The following is a 23,365-nucleotide window of genomic DNA, read 5'->3' as shown; positions in this document are numbered from 1 at the left end:
TGTAAACTATGTTCTGTTTACCAATAGTTTCTCTCCTCCTGGTTTGGTTGCTTTACTGTGGAAGAGGTTAACTTTGTGTCCATTCTCACCTTTGCTTCAATAGTCCTCATCTGTAAACATCTCTGTTCTTTGGATTTTCCTTTGAACTGGTTAAATCTTCCTGGTTCCATTATTGTGAGTTTGAAAAAAGAAATCTTCCTTTCAAGAGCTTACTTTCTAGTGACATAGAAATTCAGTGTTTAACAATTATTTTTAAAAGATATTTAAATCAATAAATGCATTATTATCTTAGTATTGAATTAGCCCAACTTTTGAAAGCCAATAGCTATATTAAAAAATGTAATTGTATTAATATCAGGAGTCGTCAGAGGCTTTTAAAGTTTCACCCAAAAGGATGCCCTTAATCACCACTCCTATTTAACATTGTGTTGAAAGTCCTAGCTAGAGCAATAAGGCACGAAACAGAAATAAAGGGCATCCAAATTAGTAATGAAGAAGTTAAACCACTCCTATTTGCGGGTGATATGATACTATACATAGAAAACCCAAAAGGCTCCACAGGAAAACTACCGGAAGTAATAGAAAGGTTCAGCAGAGTAGGAGTATACAAGAATCATTTGGATTCCTATACGCCAATAAAGAGAACGATGAAACCCGGAAAACAATACCATTTATAATATCCCCCTCCCCCAGATACTTGGGAATATATCTAACCAGGGATATAAAAGACTTATACAGAGAAAACTATAAAACACTACTGCAAGAAACCAAAAGAGATCTACATAAACAGAAAAACATACCACGCTCATGAATAGGTAGACTCGACATTGTAAAAATGACAACTCTACCCAAAGTGATTTACAGATACAATGTAATATCGATCCAAATATCAACAACATTCTTTAAAGAGATGGAAAAACGTATCATTAACTTTATATGGAAAGGGAAGAAGCCCTGAATAAGTAAAGCACTCTTGAAGAAGAAGAATGAAGTAGGAGGACTCCCACTACCTGACCTCAGAACCTAATATACAGCTGTGGTAGTCAAAACAGCTGAAACAGCTACAAGGACAGATACATTGACCAATGGAACAGAATTGAGCACGCAGATGTAAATCCATCCACCTATGGTCACCTATGGCCCAAAGCCCATCAAATGGGGAAAAGACAGTCTTTTTAGCAAATAGTACTGGAAAATATGGAAGTCCATCTGCAAAAACAATGAAAAGAGACCTATACCTCACACCATATACAAAAACTAACTCAAAATGGATCAAAGACCTAAATATAAAGCCCAAAAGTCTAAAGTTCATAGAAGAAAAAACAGGATCAACACTAGAGGCCCTAATACACGGCATGAAGAGGATACAAATCACAACCAACAACACAAAAGGTCCAGAGGATAAGCGAGATAACTGGAATCTTCTAGAAATTAAACACTTATGCTCATCAAAAGACTTCATCAAAAGAGTAAAAAAAGAACCTACAGACTAGGAAAAATTTTTGGCTATTACAAATCAGACAAAGGTTTATTCTTGAAAATCTACAAGAAAATCCAGCACCTCTACAACAAAAAGACAAATAAGCCAATTAAAAAATGGACAAAGGAAATGAACAGACGCTTCACCAAAGAAGACATTCAAAGACCCAACAGACAGAGGAGGAAATGCTCATGATCTCTAGCCATTAAAAAAAAAAAAAAACATTTTTTTTTTTTTAGAGAAATGCAAATCCAAACCACAATGTGATACCTTCTCACCCCACCATTATTGGCACAAACCAATAAAACAGGAAATAACAAATGTTGGAGAAGCTGTAGGGATATCCAAACTCATGCACTGCTGGTGGGAATAGAAAACGATACAACCATTTTGGAAAATGTGATGACGCTTCCTTAGAAAGCTAAAAATAAAAATACCATATGATCCATCAATCCGACTCTTAGGAATATATCGTAGAGAAATAAGACTTGTCACACAAATAGACATATGCACACTCATGTTTACTGCAGCATTCTTCACAATAGTAAAAAGATAGAATCAGCCTAGATGCCCATTAACAGATGAATGGACAAACTCTGGTACATACACACAATGCAGTGTTACACAATGATAAAGAACCATGATGATTCTGTGAAGCATCTCGTAACATGGATGACATGGATGAATCTGGAGGGCATTATGTTGAGTGAAATGAGTCAATCACAAAAGGACAAATATTGTATGAGACCACTACTATAAAAACTCATGAACAGGTTTCTATAGAAAAAGAAACAGTCTTTGATGGTTATGGGGGAGAGGAGGGTTGGGGATGGGATAAGCGGTAACTTGGGCAACCTGTAAGACAGCATAGCATACTGGGGAAGCCAGCACAACCTGTACAAGCAAAGCTTATGGTAGTTCCATAGACACATCCAAACTCCCTGAAGATCCAAATCCCTGGGCCAAAGGCTGTGGGGACCATGGTCATGGGGAGCATCCAGCTCAATGGGCATAACATTCTTTACAAAGAACGTGTTCTACGTTCTACTTTGCTGAGTAGCATCTAGGGTCTTAAAAGCCTGTGAGCGGCCACCTAGGATACTCCACTGATCTCACCCCTTTGGGAACAAGGAATAATGAAGAATACTAAAGATACAAGGGAAAGATTAGTCACAAGGACTAAGGGACCGCATCTAACATGGCCTCCACCAGATTGAGTCCAGTACATCTAGATGGTGCCTGGCTACCACCACTGACTGCTCTGGCAGGGATCACAATAGAGGGCCCCTAACAGAGCTGGAGAAAAATGTAGAACAAAATTCTAGCTCAAGAAGCAAGACCAGACTTGCTAGGCTGACAGAGAATGGAGAAACTCTGAGAGTATGGCCCCCAGATACCCTTTCAGCTCAGTAATGAGGCCACTCCTGAGGTTCACTCTTCAGCTAATGATTGAAGGCCCATGGAACAAAACAAGTCTAAAGAGGCTCCCCAGTCCTGGGGCAGGGACTGGAAGGCAGGAGGGAATGGGAAAGCTGGTATTTGGGAACCCAATGTTTAGAAGGGAGAATGTTGACATGTCGTGGTATTAACCAATGTCATACAACATTGTGTGTACTAACCTTTTGATGAGAAACTAGTTTGTTTTGTAAACCTTCATTCAAAGTACAATAAAAAAAAAATAAAAATAAATTTGACCTAAAAGAGTAATGAAACAAACTTTTGTTTCCACTTTTACATTATCAAGATTTTCCAAAATTCAGCACATAATAGATGCCAACAGATTTTAATTACTAATATATTTAGATAATTTATGTTAATTAGTCTATAATAACTTCACTTCTTAACATATATATATATATATTTTTTTTTTTTTGGCCAAGACTGTATGTTTTGTTTCTCACATACGAATAACAGATGATTTAATAAATTAGAACAATGGAAGGTGCCAAGCAAATAGCCATAATTTCCTAAGATGTAAAACATATCGTTCTCACAGTACATTTTGGTATTCTGTGGTGACTGCATAGCGTGGAGAAGAAACACAAAATTACTTTACTCTTGTTACATGGTGGATGGTGTTAAACACGATCTATGCTAATGGTCGGATTTTTGCCCTATAAAAATAGATTTTATTTTCTTATGTACAATAAAGACTGTAAGCACGCTAGTAGCATAATCAGAATAGCCAATGACAAAGAAATGGCCTAGAGCTATGCTTCCCAAACTTTGCACATTGGAATCACTTAAGGATATTTATAAAATAACGGTTTGCTGGCTCACACCCACAGACAATATGATTTAATTCCTATGGGATGCCACTCAGGCATCAGAGTTTTTAAAAGATCTGCTGGGGATTCCAATGTACAGCAATATTTGGGGATCATTGGGAGCTTTCTACTCCAAGTCTGGTCACTGTATCAGCAATATCTACAGAACCAGGGAGATGGTTAGAAGCACAGAATCTTCAGACACACTCAAATCTACTGAAAGAGAATCTGCATTTTAGCAAAATATTGAGGCCAACTCCTATGCACATTACAGTGTGAGAAGTATTGGTTTAGAGCAGTGTTACTCAAAGGGTGGTCCATTCACCAGTAGTATCAGCAGCACCCAGGAGCCCACTAAAAATGCAATGTTCTTGGAACATACTCTAGACCTACTAAATCAGTATCTCTGGGGGTCACGTCCAGAAATCTGTGTTTTAACAAAAGCTCTAGGAGATTCTTAGGTGTACTGTATATACTAAATAAAAACCTGCATTTTCACCAGATTCCTAGGTCATCTATCAGCTCATTAAGATGATAAAGGGACTGACCTAGGGAATGTAAGAAACGAACGGTTACTGCTCCAAGTTAGGAAACATAACTTGTTCTCTCTCCAAACCAATTTGTGATGGCCCTGAGATAAATGGGAATGACTTGTCTGCATCAATACAAACAATTTTGCTCAGTTGTGGTACCATTTTGGCCAGTAGAAATGATAACCTCAAACATTAAGTGTTTTTTGCCTTATGGAATACACCCACTCCTCACCTATTGGCATGGTTAGGTTTATGTTTAAAAATGTATCATCTGGCTTTTGTTCCGAATCCTTTTTTCTATTCATTCCGACTTGGTTGCCTTTACTTAAAAGGTGAAGAAACAGTCCCCAGAACGTCAAAGTAATATAAAACATCATACTTTTTAAATAAAGCATAAATTCAAGTACGCTTACATCTAATTCAAGACCTCACATTTTCTACTATTTACATTGCCTTCAAAACAGTATTTTGGGTCTTCACATGAGAGCTATGGTAGGGAGGAAAGCAGAAAGAAACAAAATAAAACAACTCATCCCTGATCGTTGGGGACAGAAATCAGGATCTTGCATTAGTTGTTTTCGAATCCCTACATACAATACTTGGATTACCTTCCACAGATAATGAAGTCTCTAAAGCTATCAATTAGGGACCTACCTAATAAAAAGTTACTGTCAGATAGGACGGAAAGTGAACAGGGAATGAATGCCTCTTACCTTAAACAAACCTGTAGGAATGTATCTACAATCTATTACCTATCGGTCTGTCTGTCTGTCTGCCTATCTATCTGTCTATCATCTATGTAGAGATTTGACACCAAGACAAAAATCTTGTTGTTGTTGTTGTCTATCGTCTCATACTTCTCCTATTATGTATCCTATACACACATCCTGGAAACCCGGGCGGCATAGTGGTTAAGTGCAATGGCTACTATCCAAAAGGTCAGCAGTTCAAACGCACCAGGCGCTCCTTGGAAACCCTATGAGGCAGTTCTCCTCTGTTCTATAAGGTCGCTATCGCACCAGGCGCTCCTTGGAAACCCTATGAGGCAGTTCTCCTCTGTTCTATAAGGTCGCTATGAGTCGAAAAAGACTCGACGGCGATTTTCTTCTTTTTAAACACGTCCTGACTTTCATCTGACATCCTTTCTTTCACGGCCGGCAGAAAGAATAGAAGAGGGGTATACTATGTGAGAGAGAGAAAGAAGAGGGCAACCAGAGAAGACAAGAAAGGGAAAAAGAGGTTGGGGTGGAAGGGGAGCGTGCGGAGGGAAGGAAACTGGAGGAGTGTGGAAAACGCTCCAGCCGTCTGCGTAATCTTGCAGAAAAAGTGAAAATGCCGAAAACAGGATTGAACACGGAATATGTAAGTCCGGAGCATGGGACCAATCTCCACTAATATAACTCCTTAAAATAAAATGTGGGCGACAGATACTCTGGGCATCGCAGAAAGCTGCTGAAAGACCCTTTCAACCCCGCGCGGATAAAATCTGCATCCCAAGTCCTCTACTCCTTACAGCCTATCCTGTAACTCTGGGGTCTTCAGGGGCAGGCTTGGGGGACGCGGGGATGGGGTCATTGGGAAAAGGGGATGTGGGGTGGGTGGCGTGGCCTCCGGTCTTTACGATTGCATTAATTCTGTTGTCCAGGACAAGTTCCAGGTTCTCTGTAAAATGTATTCTTTCCTGCTTTTCTGTTTTAGAAATAATCTTTTTCTCTTTTGTGAACGAACCAGTTTTCAGTCATTTTTTATGGTTGCCATCCTGCAAGGGGTTGGAGGAGGTGTCAGGATGGTCCAGTGGTCTAAGTCCCCAAATTCAAGCATTCGCTTCCCGCGCTCGGGTTTTCTGGTCTCCAGATGGAGGCGTGGGTTCGAGTCTCACTTCTGACATTATTTCCTTTTGTTCCTGCCAGGCTTCCTTAAAAGTTGAACCTTGGAGCCCACAACAGCAGAGGTTTCTTCTTACTCTTGCCGGCTTAACTCTCCTCATGCTCTTAACCAGCTCCTCCTATCTGCCTCGCCCCATCCCGCCACCCCCCCCAACCCAAGTACTAGGCCATCACTCTCCGTTTCTTGGCCTTTACTCTCTTCCCACTGTCCATAATGCAATCCTTTTTGCCTCAAAGATGCCCAGCCCCGAATACTCTTGCCAAGGGCCTAGCGACTCTGTACGGATCTCACAGCAAAGCATAGCAAAGAAAGAGGCATCTCTGGCAACTCAAACCAAACAGTTGACAAACAAAAAGACCTGAACTAGAGAATTCTGGAATGTTTTCAGAGTCTTTCGGACGAAATTTAAAGCCCTGCAGCGCCTGATGCAGGAGAAAGCCATGCAAGAGGCAAGAGCACTGGGGAAGCCACAGGTCAGGCAACACCTGGACACCAGGAAGAGAAGCCCTCTTCCTCCCGCAACACCTAGCCAACATTTTCTCCTGACAAATCCTCAGGGCTAGGAAGCCAAGGAAAACTACTTTAATGGCTCAGATTTATTCTCACAAAGCAGGGAAAAGGATGATTTGGGGCTGAGAGAAAATAAATCCATACTCAGCACTGTTGTTCTTGTTAGGTGCCATTGAGTCATTCCGACTCATAGCGACCCTATGAACAACAGACAAAACACTGCCAAGTCCTGAGCCATCCTTACAAACCTTGCTATGCTTGATCTCATTGTTGCAGCCACTGTGTCAATCTACCTAGTTGGGGGTCTTACTCTTTTCCGCTGATCCTGTACTCTGCCAAGCATGATGTCCTTCTCCAGGGACTGATCCCTCCTGACAACATGTCCAAAGTATGTAAGATGCAGTCCTGCCATCCTTGCTTCTAAGCAGCATTCTGGTTCTACTTCTTCTAAGACAGATTTGTTCATTCTTTTGGCAGTCCATGGTACATTCAATATTCTTTGCCAACACCGCAATTCAAAGGCGTCAATTCTTTTTTGGTCTTCCTTATTCATTGTTCAGCTTTCACATGCATATGGTGCTATTGAAAATACCATGGCTTGGGTCAGGTGCACCTTAGTCTTCAAGGTGACATCTTTGCTTTTCAAAACTTTAAAGAGGTCCCTTGCAGCTGGTTTACCCAATGCAACTCTTTTTTTGATTTCTTGACTGCTGCTTCCATGGATGTTGATTGTGGATCCAAGTAAAATGAAATCCTTGACAACTTCAGTCTTTTCTCCGTTTAGCATGATGTTGCTCATTGGGCCAGTTGTGAGGATTTTTGTTTTCTTTATGTTGAGGTGTAATCCATACTGAAGGCTGTGATCTTTGATCTTCATTGGTAAGTGCTTCAAGTCCTCTTCACTTTCAGAAAGCAAGGTTGTGTCCTCTGCATAACATAGGTTGTTAATGAGTCTTCCTCCAATCCTGATGCCCCATTCTTCTCCATATAGTCCAGCTTCTCATATTATTTGTTCAGCGTACAGATTAAATAAACCAAAACAGATTGAATAGGTATCGTGAAAGAACACAACCCTGACGCACACCTTTCCTGAATTTAATCCAATCAGTATCCCCTTGTACTGTCCTAACAACTGCCTCTTGATCTATGTAAAGGTTCCTCATGAGCACAATTAAGTGTTCTGGAATTCCCATTCTTCGCAATGTTATCCATAGTTTGTTATGATCCACATAGTCGAATGCCTTTGCATAGTCAATAAAACACAGGTAAACATCCTTCTGGTATTTTCTACTTTCAGCCAGGATCCCTCTGACATCAGTAATGATATCCCTGGTTCCACGTCCTCTTCTGAAACCGACCTGAATTTCTGGCAGTTCCCTGTCGATATACTGCTGCAGCTGTTTTTGAATGATCTTCAGCAAAATTTTCCTTGCGTGTGGTATTCATGATATTGTTCTATAATTTCCACATTCGGTTGGATCGCCTTTCTTGGGAATAGGGATAAATATGGATCTTTTCTAGTCAGTTGGCCAGAAAGCTGCCTTCCATATTTCTTGGCATAGGCGAGTGAGCACCTCCAGCGCTACATCTGTTTGTTGAAACATCTCAATTGATATTCCATCAATTCCTGGAGCCTTGTTTTTCTCCAATGCCATCAAAGCAGCTTGGGCTTCTTCCTGCAGTACCATCAGTTCCTGATCATATGCCACCTCTTGAAATGGTTGAACATTGACTAATTAATTCTTTTTGGTATAACGACACTGTGTATTCTTTCCATCTTCTTTTCATCCTTTCTGGGTCGTTTAATATTTTCCCCATGGAGTCCTTCACTATTGGAAATCGGGAACTTGAATTTTTTCTTCAGTTCTTTCAGCTTGAGAAACGCCGAGCATGTTCTTCCCTTTTGGTTTTCCATCTCCAGCTCTAAGCATATGTGATTATAATACTTTACTTTCTCTTCTCGAGACGCCCTTTGTAATCTCCTGTTTAGTTCTTTTACTTCACCAATTCTTCCTTTTGCTTTAGCTGCTCGATGTTTGAGAGCAAGTGTCAGAGTCACCTCTGACATTCACCTTGGTCTTTTCTTTCTTCTCAATGACCTCTTGCTTTCCTTTCCTCATGTACGATGTCCTTGATGTCATTCCACAATTCGTCTGGTCTTCAGTCACTAGTGTTCAATGCGCCAAATCTGTTCTTCAGATGGTCTCTAAATTCAGGTGGGATATACTCAAGGTCATATTTTGGCTCTTGTGGACTTGTTCTGATTTTCTTCAGTTTCAGCTTGAACTTGCATATGAGGAATGGATGGTCTGTTCCACAGTCGTCCCCTGGCCTTGTTCTGAATGATGATATTGAGCTTTTCCATTGTCTCTTTCCACAGGTGTAGAAAATTTGATTTCTGTGTGTTCCATCTGGTGAGGTCCATGTGTATAGTCACCGTTTACATTGGTGAAATAAGGTAGTTGCAATGAAAAAGTCATTGGTCTTGCAAAATTCTATCGTTCGATCTCTGGCATTGTTTCTATCCCCAAGGCCATATTTTCCAGCTACTGATCCTTCTTCTTTGTGTCCAACTTTCACTTTCTAATCGCCAGTAATTATGAATGCATCCTGATTGCATGTTTGATCAATTTCAGACTGCAGCAGCTGATAAAAATCTTCTATTCATCTTTGGCTCTAGTGGTTGGTGCGTAAATTTGAATAATAGTCGAATTAACTGGCCTTCTTTGTAGGCGTATGGATATTATCCTATCACTGACAGGGTTGTACTTCAGGATAGATCTTGAAACATTCTTTTGGACAATGAATTCAACAGCATTCCTCTTCAAGTTGTCATTCCCAGCATAGTGGACTGTATGATTGTCCGATTCAAAATGGCCAATACCAGCCCATTTCAGCTCACTAATGCCTAGGATATTGATGTTTATGCGTTCCGTTTCATTTTTGAAGATTTCCAATTTTCCTAGATTCATACTTCGTACACTCCATGTTCGGATTATTAATGGATGTTTTCAGTTGTATCTTCTCATTTTGAGCCACGCCACGTCAGCAAATGAGGGTCCCAAAAGCTTTAGTCCACCTACGTCATTAAGGTCGACTCTACTTTGAGGCGGGAGCTCTTCCCCAGTCATCTTTTGAGTGCCTTCCAACCTGGGGGGCTCATCTTCCAGCAGTATATCAGACAATGTTCTGCTGCTATTCATAAGGTTTTCACTGGCTAATCTTTTCAGAATTAGACTTCCGGGTCCTTCTTCCTAGCCTGTCTTAGTCTGGAAGCTCAGCTGAAACCTGTCCTCCATGGGTGTCCCTGCTGGTATCTGAATCCTGGAGGCATAGCTTCTAGCTTCACAGCAACACACAAGACCCCACAGTACGAAAACCTGACAGACACATCGGGACATATTGTTTTATGACATTGTTCAAAAACCCCAGAACATGTCAACACTCTCCCTTCTCAACCTTGGGTTCCCTATTACTACCAAAAAAAAGAAAACAAATCCAGTGCCCTTGAGTCGATTCCAACTCATAGCAATTCTATAGGACAGAGTGGAACTGGGCCTTAGAGTTTCCAAGGAGGGCCTGGTGGATTCAAACTGCCGACCCTTTGGTTAGTAGCCAAAGCACTTAACGACTACGCCAGCAGTATGTATGTGTGTGTATATATCTATATTTATATGGAGACATTCTTTTTTGACCTGAAAATGAGATACTGCTGTAACTAACCCTAAAGCATATGGCTTTGGAACTGGGCAGCAGTTGGAAACTGGTAAGACCTTCAGGAGAATGTTAGTGAAAAGGTCCCCGAAATGGGAAGACAATTTCTATCTGCTGCCTAGTTAGGAGAATGAGGAAATTATTATTAGAAGCAGAAGTAAAGGGGCCCCTTGTTATCTAGTGAAAAAGAAAGTTTAACGACACTGTTGTTGTGGTAACACAGAAGGTAAAAATTATACCCAATGAACTGGGTGATTTAGCTAAGGATATTTCCAGGCAATGTGTTGAAGGTGACCCCTGGTGTTTTCTAGCTGCCTAAGGTAAAGCTATGAGTTGGAATCGACTCGAGGGCACTGGGTTTGGTTTGGTTTTTTTAAGATGAAATGGGTGAACTGTTAAGTATAAAAGAACCATGACTTTCTGTATATTAAAAAATAAAACCTTCTCATTTCCATCCCCTCCAGATGACAAACAATGCCACATAAGAAAAGGCTTCTGGGAAAATAGCAGACCCATGACATTGTCAGAAACTAGGGTCTAAAAACGAAACCAAGGGCATAATCATAAAATGTTTTATTCAGACCTCAGACAGATTCAACTGGTCCCTCAAACAGACTTATGAATGAAGAAGCATTCAGGTGATTTTAGGCCCAGCTCTCAAGCCACCGTACCTGAAAGGGGCCCAGATGAGCTAACCTCTCCACACCCCCTATGTCTGCCAACTTACAGATTTTTGAACAAACCAATGTTATTGTTTTATCTCCCTGGTTTGGGGGGCAATTTTTAATGCAACAATCATGACAAAAATACAATATCACAAATGAACACTATAAAAGAGAAGAAATTCAAATAGTGGGCCTCAAATTTCAAACAAGATGTGGGAGCTTGTATTCATTCATATTTAACATTTGAAGAAGGGAAAGGATCCAGACATGCTCATTTTGGAACCAACTCCAGGCTTCTCAGGCTAACAATTTCTCTCCATTCTGGACAAGCTTTTATTTATGGAGAGGCATGACTTAGAGTGGTGTGGGATAAGAATCTAGGGCTTAGAGCTCTGTGGAAAGCAGAGAACCATGCCCAGTACCCACAGAATTGTGCTGCACTGGAGGCTCTATTAGCCTTCTTTTCACACTCTGATGCACTTCCATAATGTTTCTTTACCTGAGAAGGTGATAAAGAGTGTCCACAGAATTCCCACAAGGCCCATAAACTCTTGTGTTTTTAGTCTTCTTGGAAGAGAAAGGGAATGGCTCATTTGTTGAATCTCTGGCATTCTTGGGACTTCTATCCAGGCTCTTCAAACCTAGCTAAAGTTATTTATGCCTGACTAGAAATGTATTGACAACTTCTCAGCTTCTGCGGCTGCCTCCTTCCCATCCTACAAAGGAGGAAGCAAAAGGAGTTGTTCCACTAAATCTTACCTTTTAGGGAGTTGAAAGACCTAAAACAATTACAACCACATTAGGCTGTCTTTAGGTTTAGGGAGAGATGTTATGATTTCTAAGTGAGTCCTGTTTGTTGGATAAGAAACTACTGTATTACAAAATTGGGACCTCTCTTTTCTTTGTGTAGCATCACTTAGTCCAACAGAAGTAGCTAGGTTCCTGTGGACTCAAGATGATGCCAATGTGTGTGGACACTGTCAGTGGATACTTGCTATTTTGAAATAAATGACTATGACAGTATCTCCACAGAATATAATGTAGAGCACAGCCACTGAAAATGTGGTCTACAGACCAGTGCTAAACCGTGTTTGCTACCAGCTAGCACAATTTTGAGATACAGAGCTAGTGCCAGCATGTCAATCAGCTGTATCACTAAGCATTTTGTCTAGTTCTGTTGATTATTCATTTCTTTATTAGTTGTAGAAAGAGTTCTTCAATGAAGTCAGCAGTGCATTTAATTGTATTCTGGTGAAAGTTTACATCTTTTGAGAAGCAGTAACTGATGTTCCCTAACTGATAACTTTGCACACCACTGGTACTGGAGAATTGAGTCCCTGGTGGTAGAAATAATTAAGAGCTTGGTTGTTAACTGAACGATTGGAGTTTCAAACCCATTTGTAGGCACATTGGAAAAGGTTTTCTGCTTCTGAAAGGTCACAGACATGAAAACTCTATGGAGCTCACTTCTACTCTGCAACACATGGGGTCATTATGAGTTGCAACGGACTTGATGGCAATTGCTTTGGTTTTTTGGAGTGATATTAGAGTAACACTCCAACAATAGAATATAGATCAGTATCCTGCAATTCAAAATGAAAGAGGTTTACAAAACTGTATTGTGAAGCTCACAAAGTCCCCAAAAGAAACAGACTATGTTGCCCTCTAGCAGAAACCATACAGCCAAGAAATATCACTGCAGCCTTCACTGGCTGCTTGGCATAAATGAAATTACAGCTGAAGGCAGAGCTTCACCACATTCTCCCCACAACCAGATGCCTCCTCTGCCTTACTTGACAAAAGATATGCTTTCCACATACCAGTCTCACTGGGTTGCCTCTGTTGGAAAGAATCTATATTTGATGCCTTCATCCTCACTTTATGGAAGTTTGTGGCAAACATATTTTTGTTCCTTCTTGCCATGGTTATTCCCCTAATAAAAAAGGTGTAGAGGTAACCACTTCCTATCAGCTGCTCAAACTCCAATCTACCTTATTATCCAAGGTTTATATAGAATAGAAATTCATGCTCCAACCAAATGTAGGAAGGAATCACAGAAATTACAGCACCAGTGTATTGATTCATTTTCCATTTGCCCTTCCAGGACCATTTTCTGCTCTGCTCTGTACCTTGGAAGGCTGCTTTACTTGGGCTTTCTTGCACCCTGGCTTCTGGCAGGATTCAGCCAATGGGATGTACTAGCAGGAGATCAGATGGCAGGAAGAGAGGGAGAGGTAGATGCAAAAATCCCTCCCACTAATTCCCAGCCAGGCTGTATTTCTCCCATGGGCACAACTCCTGGTGGGTGGCTCCTCTCCCATGGCAAGAGCTCTTGCCAAGTTCTGGCAACTCTCCTTCTTTTCCCTGCCCTTTTATGCCTAGGGATACTAAGGACTCCCAGTGTTCTGGTTGCTCAAGGTTTCCTCCCATCTTATTAGTTTCCTTAACTGTCTATCAAGCCCTTCCAGTGGTCTCTCCTCAATTCACTGTTTGAATGTGTGACCTGCTTCCTGCTGAAATACTGATTAATAAAACTGTTGTTGTTAGACCCCTTCTAGTCGGTTCTGACTCACAGCAATCCTATGCACAACAGAAGAAATACCGTCCAGTCCTGCACCTTCCTCACAATCATTTTTGCAGCCACGGTGTCAAACAATCTCATTGAGAATCTTCCTCTCTTTCACTGATAGTCTACTTTACCAAGCATGATGTGCTTTTCCAGAAACTGGCCCCTCCTGATAATATGTCCAAAGTAGGTGAGATGGAGCCTCAGCATCCTCACTTCTAAGGAGCATCTGGCCATACTTCTTCCAAGACAAATTTTTTCATTCTTCTGGCAGCCCATAAAAATAGTCAATATTCTTCTCCCACAGCATAACTCAAAGGCATCAATTCTACTTCAGTGTTCCTTTTTGTTGTCCAGCTTTCCCATGCGTATGTGGTAATTGAAAATATCATGGCTTGGGCGTGGTGCACCTTAGTCCTCAAACTGACATCTTTGCCTTTGGACACTTTAAAGAGTTCCTTTGCAGTAAGTTTACCCAATGCAGTACGTCATTTGATTTTTGGCCTCTGCCTCCATTTACATTGATTTTGAATCCAATAAATGAAATCCTTGATGACTTCCATATGTTCTCCATTTATCATGATGTTGCTTGCTGGTCCAGTTGGGAGGATTTTTGTTTTATTTATGTTGAAGTTTAGTTCATATTGAAGGCTGTAGTCTTTGGTCTTCATTATGAAGTACTTCAAATCCCCCTCACTTTCGGTCAGCAAGGTAGTGTCATCTGCATATCATAGGTTGTCAATAAGTTGTCATGGATTGAATCATTTCACCCCAAAATATGTGTGAACTTGGGTAGGCCATGATTCTCAGTATTGTGTGATTGTCCACCATTCCATCATCTGATGTGCTTTTCCTATGTGTTGTAAATCCTGTCTCTCTGAGGATTAAGGTGGCAGGATTAGAGTCAGTTTTTTTATTGAGGCAGGACTCTATCTACAAGATTAGCTTGTGTCTTAAGTCAATCTCTTTTGAGATATTAAAGAGACAAGTGAGCAGAGAGACAGGGAGACCTCGTACCATCAAGAAAGTAGTGTCAGGAACAATGAGCCTCCTTTGGACCAGGGATCCCTGGGCTGAGAAGCTCCTAGACCAGAGGAAGGTTGATGACGGGGACTTTCCTCTAGAGCCAACAGAGAGAAAGCCTTCGCCTGGAGCTGGATCCCTGTATTTGGACTTCTATCCTACTAGACTGTGAGAGAATAAACATCTGATTGTTAAAGGCATCCACTTGTGGTATTTCGGATATATCAACACTAGATGAATAAGACATGAGTCTTCCTCCAATCCTGATGCCATGTTCTTCTTGGATTATTTGTTCGGCTTACAGATTGAATAAGTATGTTGAAAGGATACAACCCTAATGCATATGTTTCCTGATTTAAACCACGCAGTGTCCCCTTGTTCTGTTCCAATGACTGCCTCTTGGTCTATGCACAGGTTCAGCATGAGCACTATTAAGTGTTCTTGAATTCCCACTCTTCGAATTGTTATCCATAATTTGTTATTGCCCACACAGATGAACGCCTTTGCATAGTCAATAAAACACTGGTAAACATTTTTCTGGTGTTTCTGCTTTTAGCCAAGTTTCATCTGACATCAGCAATGATATCCCTTGTTTCACCTTCTCTTCTGCATCCAGCTTGAATTTCTCGCAGTTCTTTGTCAATGTACTGCTGTACCTATATTTACCCAAGTCCTCCTCCCACCCTTGCCCTCTTGATCAACTTGAGAGCAGGTGTTTCACGGATTGGGCCTAGAAGAACAACAAGGTTTGTGACATGAGCAGCAATGTCCCCACATCTGTGATTCTCCCTCTTCAACACAGCCCTAAATTTGGAAATCAGTCCAATGGTCGCCCTGAAAACATTCGTTACAAGAATTTTCAATTAGACATAGATTTCTTTTTGTACAAGAGGTGGAAATTAATAACAACAAATAAAATTTCAGAAAAATTCAGAATCTGGTTTATTCTGACATAAACAATAGGGCAATTCCTACATTTCCTGAGTCATGAGTAATTGATCCCCCAAATTCTAAGTAGCTCAGGATTCCTGCTGCTGGAGAACAGTGACAAAATTCACCTCTTACCCCCCTCATTCTCCTCACTCTAGGCTAAATTTATATGCCCACTTTTTGTTTTGTTTTGTTTTCCTGTCATTTGTATTTATGAACTCCAGGTCACATGGGACATTATTTTGACTGTACTTGACCTAAGGGATCAAAACGTGGAGTGTATGATTGCTGATCATACCCTTTGTGACTCTTTAGGAGCCCTGGTGGTGCAGCAGTTAATAGCTATGTCTGCTAATTCAAGAGGTGGGCAGTTTGAAGCCACCATCCACTGATTCTAAATCCTGTGAGACAGTTCTACTCTGTCCTTATGGGATCACTGTGAGTCAGAATTGGCTTGAGGGCAGCGGGTTGGGTTTTTTGTTTTTGAGACCTTTTGGAGAGCTGTCTGGCTGGTTTGGGCTTAAACAATACATTTTGCAGCCTCCCTTCTGGAATACAGAGAGCTGTATTCCCGAGATGGAAAAGACGCACAGAGCCTTGATTCCCCATCTCCCAACCAGCGATTCCTATTTTTCTGAGTTGTATTAATAAGTTGCTTGTATTTGTCACTAGTAGAGGGTTTTGCTTTTTGTTTTTCTATTATTACCACGACCTTCTGTTTTTTTTTTTTATCAAACCATGAAAGTAGAGAGGAAAACAATTCCTGCTTCTTTTCGAATGGCCTGTAGGGTGAGCTGTGCAAGGCCCAGGACTTCGAACAGGAGGTCTAGGGTCCGTGGCTGAATTTCCTTTTTATCCTGCTCTCTTTTCTTTTTTCTTTATATTATGGTTGTTGATTGCCTCCGCCGAGTCCCAAAATAGCTATTCTGATGCCCGCTCAAAGCTCCAAGGATGGCGGAATTTATCTTGTAACAATTTTCTGGTTTCTTTGCCACAGCGCGCTAAGACACGTCTCTTGTATTTGGATTTCAGCGCAGCCCAGCGGGGAATAAGAAACACGGCCCCGAGACTGGAGACCTGAATTGACTCTTGGAAACTTTCAGCCTCAAAGAACAGCAAACAACAGGAAGAGTCTCTCCACTAGGCTCCTGTTCCCAGGAGGTCGCCGCATCTCCCCCCTTCAGGCTGCCTCACTCTTACCCTCTCCTTCAGTCTAGCTCTCTCTTCTCATTTCTACTATTGGGAAAAATGGGACAGAGTTCCCCTGTTTCCCCCCAAGGCTCAAAGAACTGAAATTCTGAATACCCTTGAGAAAAACACCACAGAGCAGAGGGCCTGGCAGTAAGTAAAATCAAGAGGGCACTGAAGTCCCCACCCAAATTCCTTATCTTCAGAACAGACAGGCTGTCATTTCCGTCTCTGGTCAACTTGTAGTTCCCGATCTTCGATTATCCTGGCTTTCTTCCAAGTTCTCAGGAGCCAGATTAGGGGTCTTGTACTTACTTCTTTTGACAAAAGTCAATGGATGGGATGTTAAAGCCAGCAGAGAGTGGGACTTGCTTGAAAACATCCCAGAAAACCAGAGAAGGAATGACAGTGGAACGTCAAATTTTCTCGAAACCAAAAACTAAAAAGAAGTTTGAGTGTGTTAATCATCAGCTTCAGGACCAGGGAATAGTTGCTTCCCTGTGAAACCTCAGTGGTTCAGGGGCTAGAACGCTGGTCTTGTAAACTGGGAGTTGTAAGTTGAATCACACTGGAACCATAGCTATTTGTTTTTCTCTTTGGCTAGATGGTTTGAAGGTTGTATTTCCTAGAAAAATGGTAAAGCATCGGAAGGCAGCAGTTCGAACCCTCTAGGTACTCCTTCGCAGGAGAAACATGAATGAAGTACAGCCTCAGAAACCCTACAGGTTAGTTCTATCCCGACCTACAAGTCTCTGTGAGTCAGACTGGAGGTCAATGGGTTGTTTGGGTTTCCCTGAAGCCAAATCTCTAGGAATTCGAGCCCGTTATTAGGCTTACCTACCTTCTCAGAATACAGGAGCTCTCTGCTAACAATAATAAAAAAAAAATAACAATAACAGACAGTTCTAAAATGAAGATTCCTAAGGAAAAATGGAAACAAAGCATCTGGGTTGTTGATAATACAGGAAATTCTGCTGTAAGAAATGTGCTAAAAGCTACCAATGCGCAGGTAGTGTCAATCTAAGACAATATAGGCAAGTTAACAAGTGCCCCTGTCCGATAAAACCAAAAACCTTACCAGTTTCCGTAGTGTCGATTCTGACTCATATCTGCTTTATGAGACAGCAAAGAACTGCTCCATAGGGTTTCTAAAAAGCACCTAAGTGGATTTGAATGGTCGACCTTTTGGTTAGCACCCAAAGTCTTAACCACCATGCCATCAGGGTTCTCCTGATCTGATAAAGAAATTTGTGGTTAGTTTCAATGAACTGCAACTTAAAGAGTCCTCACTTATTAAGCCAGCCATAGGTCTCAGGGAACCATGGTTGCCTAGTGGTTAAGAGCTACCTCTTCCAATAAAAGGTCGGCAGTGCAAATCCACCAGGTGTTCTTGGATATCCTATGGGGCAGTTCTACTCTGTCATATAGACTCACTGTGAGTGAGAATCCACTCGAAGGTAACAGGTTTGGTTTTTCTTGGTTTATGTGATGTGGGAAAAGGTCCTCAGAGTTTCTTTCGGTTTATGTGCTGGCCTCTTGAAAGGAACAAGGACGTTTCATGCTTTTCTCTCCACAACTGGGTTCCTGCTCAGGAGTTATCTGTACATGCTGGATGCAGGGATTTTGGCTTCTAGAGAGAGATCAGAAAATATTTACATGGGCAAGGCTTTCAATGGAAGCTAAGAATGTGAGGAAAATAAATATTTTAGAATACACCATCCAATCTGTTTCTTCTAGCATAGCACTTGGCTTCATCAGGCTAATCATTTAAATATTATCCCAAATGTTTGATCAAAATTAAGTAAAGGTAAAAAACCATTTTCAAAAAGAAGGAAATAAAACACAGGGAAACATCTTTCTCATATTTTCTGCTTTCAGTCATGATCTGATATCCCTTAATCCACATCGTCTTCTGAATCTGGCTTGAATTTCTGGCAGTTATCTGTCAAAGTTCTGCTACAAACACTTTTCAATGATCTTCAGCAAAATTTTACTTGTGTATAGTATAATGATATTGTTCGAGAATTTCTGCCATCTGTTGGATCACCTTTCTTTGGAATGGGTACAAATATGGATGTCTTCCAGTCAGTTGAATAGGTAGATGTCTTCCAAACTTCTTGATTGAGGTGGCATTGCATCCCAAATCAAGTGCTGCACCTGTTAGGCTATAGAAAAAGGAAGTGGTGGGATTGCTGTGTTTTTCTAAAGGTAACTATGTGAAGGCCTTCTTTTAGCTTGCTTGCCTCAGTGTCTTAGTCATCTAGTACTGCTAGAATAGAAAAACCAAAAGTGGATGGCTTTAACAAAGATGATTTTATTCTCTCACAGTGTGGTAGGTTACAAGTCTGAATTCAGGGTGTCAGCTCCAGGGGAAGGCTTTCTGTCTTTGTTGGCTCTGGAGCATAGTCCTTGTCCTCAATCTTCTTCTGATCGAGGAGCTTCTCAGGTGCAGGGATCCCAGGTCTGAAGGATGCACTCTGCTCCTGGTGCTGCTTTCTTGGTAGCATGAGGCCCCCAACTCTCTGCTGGCTTCCCTTTCCTTTTATCTCTTGAGATATAAAAGGTGGTGTGGGTCACACCCCAGGGAAACTCCCTTTACCTTGGATCAGGGAGGCGACCTGAGTAAGTGTGGTGTTACAATCCCACAGTAATCCTTTCAACATAACAATCACAATCTGGAGGGAAACCACACAATTCTGGGAATCATGGCCTAACCAAGGTGATACACACACTTTTGGGGTAAATAGTTCAACATTCAGTCATTGGGATTTTGAATCTAAGAAACCTCAGAACCGAAACAAAACAAGGTTCTACTGATCCACTTGACATAGTATGGTCATCCAAAATAATTCCTTCCAGGGCAATGAGAAATCCATTTTTAGGAACTTGTAAAGGATACAAGAGAAAGATTAATATTTTTAAAAGTAGCTTTCAATGCAATATGGTAATTCATGATCAGAGACTGAAATGAAGACACAAAAGTCAGTGTTTGTAGTCCCTTGGGGTGACCCCAATGGATTTCTAGTCCATTGCCTTAACCACTTGACCATAACTATAGATGCTTCTAGGTTTTTACAGTGGGCTCTGTGTTGCCATATATCATCTATTCCATGCCATTTTTTGCTTTAATAAGGAGTTAATAAGAACTGACAGTAACTAATAACATCTTTCAGAAATGCTTTTTCTAACCAGGATCCAATCAAGGTCATTCATTGCATTTGGTTGTTTTCTTAATCCCTTTTAGTCCAGACCACCTTCCCATCACTGTTCGTTGTTTTTGCTTTCTTTTGATGTTGACTTAAAAAAAAAAGTCCAAGCCAATTGTCTTGTGGAGTGTTCTACCTTCTGGATTTGTCTCATTGTCTCCTCATGTAATCTTTTAATTTATTCCTCTAATTTTTTGTACACTGGAAGTCTAAAGGATTGGTTATATCATTTCAATTAATTGAGTAGATTCACGTTCAACATTTTTGGCCTGAAATGTGTATTCACTTCAGGAACATTTGTCAGGATACCCCACTGATAGTGAAAATAAAGTGGTGCTCCCAGGGTTCTTCATTTTGCCCTTTCCAATTGGCAAGTAATATGTGGGGTGGTAACTTTAGTGCCCTGTACATCTGTTATTTTCCAATAACCCTTTGTCTAATGGTTTTAAGACTGTTAATGCTCTTCACCTAGGCCTATTAAATCTCTGGGGGTTGCATATACTGATTGTTCTAATTCCACCATAACCCACTCCTCACTTATCAGCATGGTTAGGTTTATTTATATTTTTTTAATGTATTATCTTGCTTTTGTTTTGAATCTTCCTTCTATTCCTTCCTGCTTGGTTACCTTTACTTAAAAGGTGAAGAAAGGGTTCCCAGAGAGTCAAAGTAATGTAAAACATCACACTTTATTAAGTAATGAAGCATTAATTACTTACACCTAATTCCAGACCTCACATTTTCTACTACTTTCCATTGCTTTCAAAACAATGATTAAGTTCTTCATATGAGGACTGGGGTAGGGAGGAAAGCAGAAAGAAACAAAATAAAACAACTTAACCCTGATCATTGGGCACACAAATTAGGATTTACGTTAGTAGTTGCCAGTCCATGCATACAATATTTCGATGTCTTCCACAGAAAATGAAGTCTCTGAAACTATCAATTTGAGGGTGTAACTAATAAAACGTTGCTGTGAGACAGGATGGAAAGTGAACAGTGAATGAATGCCTCTCACCTTAACCAAACCTCTAGGGATGTACCTATCTATAATTTATTATCCAACTGTCTGTCTGTCTATCCACCTATCCATGTTAAGATTTTATTCCAAGACAAAGATCTTGTTGCTTTTGTCTCTGGGCTCGTATTTCTATTATTATGTAACCTATGACCGCGCTGATTTCCCTTCCCATCCTGTCTCCCACGGCCGGCAGAAAGAATAGAAGGGGGTATGGTATGTGAGAGAAAGAAAACGGCAAGAAAAGAAAAGGAAAAGAGAGGTTGGGTTACGGAGGGCGTGCGTAGGGAAGGAAACTGGAGGAGTGTGGAAAATGGTCACGCAATCCGCCTACACTTGCGGAAGTAAAAATGCAGACAATAGGATTGCTCAGCGAATACTTAAGTTCGGCGCACGGGTTCAGTCCCCACTAATACAACGTCTTAAAATAAAATATGGGCGAGAGATAGTGTAAGCCTCGCGGAAAGCTGTTGAAAGACGTTTCGACAAAGCGCGGACAAAATCCGCGTCCTACGTCCTCTACTCCTTAAAGCTGATGCTGTAACTCGCGGTCTTTCTGGGCAGTCTGGGCTGGGGGATAGGGGAACAGTGGGAAAACGGCCTGTGGGGTGGGTGGCGTAGACGCCAGTCTTTAGAACTGCGTTAAATCTGTTGTCCAACGCAAGTTTCAGGTTCCCTGTAAAACGTGTTCTTTCCTGCTTTTCTGTTTTTAGAAGTAATCTTTTCCTGTTTCTTGAAGGAAACAGCCTTCATAACGTACGGTTGTCATCATGCGTAAATGCTACACGCAGTGTCCGGATGGCCGAGTGGTCTAAGGCACCAGACTTAAGGTATCCCTCCACGCATTTGGGGCTTCTGGTCTCCAAGTGGAGCCGTGGGTTCGAATCCCACTTCTGACAGGGTTTTCTTTTGTTAGGGTCAGGGTCTGTTCAAAGTTTACCCTTCAGGCCCTCAACACCTAAGGTTTCTTCTAGGTCTTGGCCGCCCTAACTCTCCTCCTGCTTTTGAGATCACACCAGCTCGCCCTTTCGGCGTCGCCCTGTTTTGGGGGCCCCCAAGTACTGGAACATCACTCTCCGTTTCTGGACCTTCATTCTCTCCCCAGTGTCCATAGTGCAACCCTTTCTGCCTCAAAGATGCCCAGCCCTGAATACTCTTGCCAACGTCCCAGCGCACCTGTACCAATCCCATAGCCAAGCGCAGCAGAGAAAGAGGCATCTCTCGCAACTCAAACCAAACAGTCGACAAATGAAAAGTCCTGAACTAGAGAATTCTGGAAAGTTTCCAGAGCCATTCAGACGAAATTTAGACCTTCTGATTCAGGAGAAAGCCATGCATGGGGCAAGAGCACTGGGGAAGCCGCAGGCCAAGCATCTCCTGGACACCAAGGAGCAAAAACCTCTTCGTCTTGCAGTCTCTCCAGGTAAATCCTCAGTACTAGGAAGCAAAGGAAAAATATTTTTAAAGACCCAGATATATTTTCACAAAGCAGGTAAAAGGATGGTTTGGGGCTGAAAGTCAGTAAATCCATAACGAGCACAAACTAATTCAGATTTATATCTATATATCTTTACCTGAAAATGAGATTCTGCTGTAACACACCCCAAGGCATGTGGCTTTGGGACTAGGCAGCAAGTGGAAACTGGCAAGACCTTCAGGAGACTGTTAGTGAAAGGTCCCCAAAACAGGAAGACTGTTTTTATCTGCTGCCTAGTCAGGAGAATGAGGAAAATATTAGAAGTAGAAGGAGAGGGGGCCCTTGTTATCTACTGACAGAAAGGTTAGCAATACTGTCACTGTGGTAAGGCAGAAAGTAAAAACTATACCTAAGGCACTGGATGATTTAGCTAAGGATATTTCCAGGCAATGTGTTGAAGGTGACCCCTGGCGTTTTCTAGCTGCCTACAGTAGGAAGAGTGTGTGCCTATGAGACAGAGACATAAAATAAAGAAAGAATCATTAATTTTAAAGGAACCATGACTTGGTGGTTATTAAAAAATAAAACTGTCACAGTTTCAGCCACTCCAGATGACAAACAATGCTTCAATTAACAAAAAGCCTTCTGGGAAAACATCAGACCCAAGGCATTGTTCAGGAAAGCAGGGTCTAAAGATGAAGCTAAGGGCATGATTGTAAACCCTTTGTTCAGACCTCAGAAAGACTCAGGTGGTGCCTCAAACAGACTGATGAATGAACAACCATTCAGATGATTCTAGCCTCAGCTTTCAACCCACCCTAGCTGAGTGGATCCCAAATGAGCTATTCCCCCCACCCCACCCCCACGAGGCTGTCAAATTACAGATTTTGAACAAACCAATGTTACTGTTTTTTGTCCCTGGTTTTTCGGGCAATTTCCAATGCAACCATAGTTCTGTAAC

At 41.4% G+C, this 23,365-nt stretch overlaps 1 non-coding gene across 1 annotated transcript; it reads left to right on the top strand.

The window, feature by feature from the left end:
* Positions 1-21,779: 21,779 nt before the first annotated feature.
* On the top strand, positions 21,780-21,886 carry TRNAL-UAA (transfer RNA leucine (anticodon UAA)). Its single transcript has 2 exons — positions 21,780-21,817; positions 21,841-21,886. It is a non-coding gene; the product is annotated as a tRNA-Leu (tRNA).
* The last annotated feature ends 1,479 nt before the right edge of the window (positions 21,887-23,365 follow it).

The sequence above is a fragment of the Elephas maximus genome, chromosome 1, assembly GCF_024166365.1.
Source record: "Elephas maximus indicus isolate mEleMax1 chromosome 1, mEleMax1 primary haplotype, whole genome shotgun sequence".
In the NCBI taxonomy this organism is placed as follows: Eukaryota; Metazoa; Chordata; class Mammalia; order Proboscidea; family Elephantidae; genus Elephas; species Elephas maximus.
The sequence above is the reverse complement of the archived record's forward strand: the minus strand, read 5'-3'. Positions and strand labels throughout refer to the sequence as shown.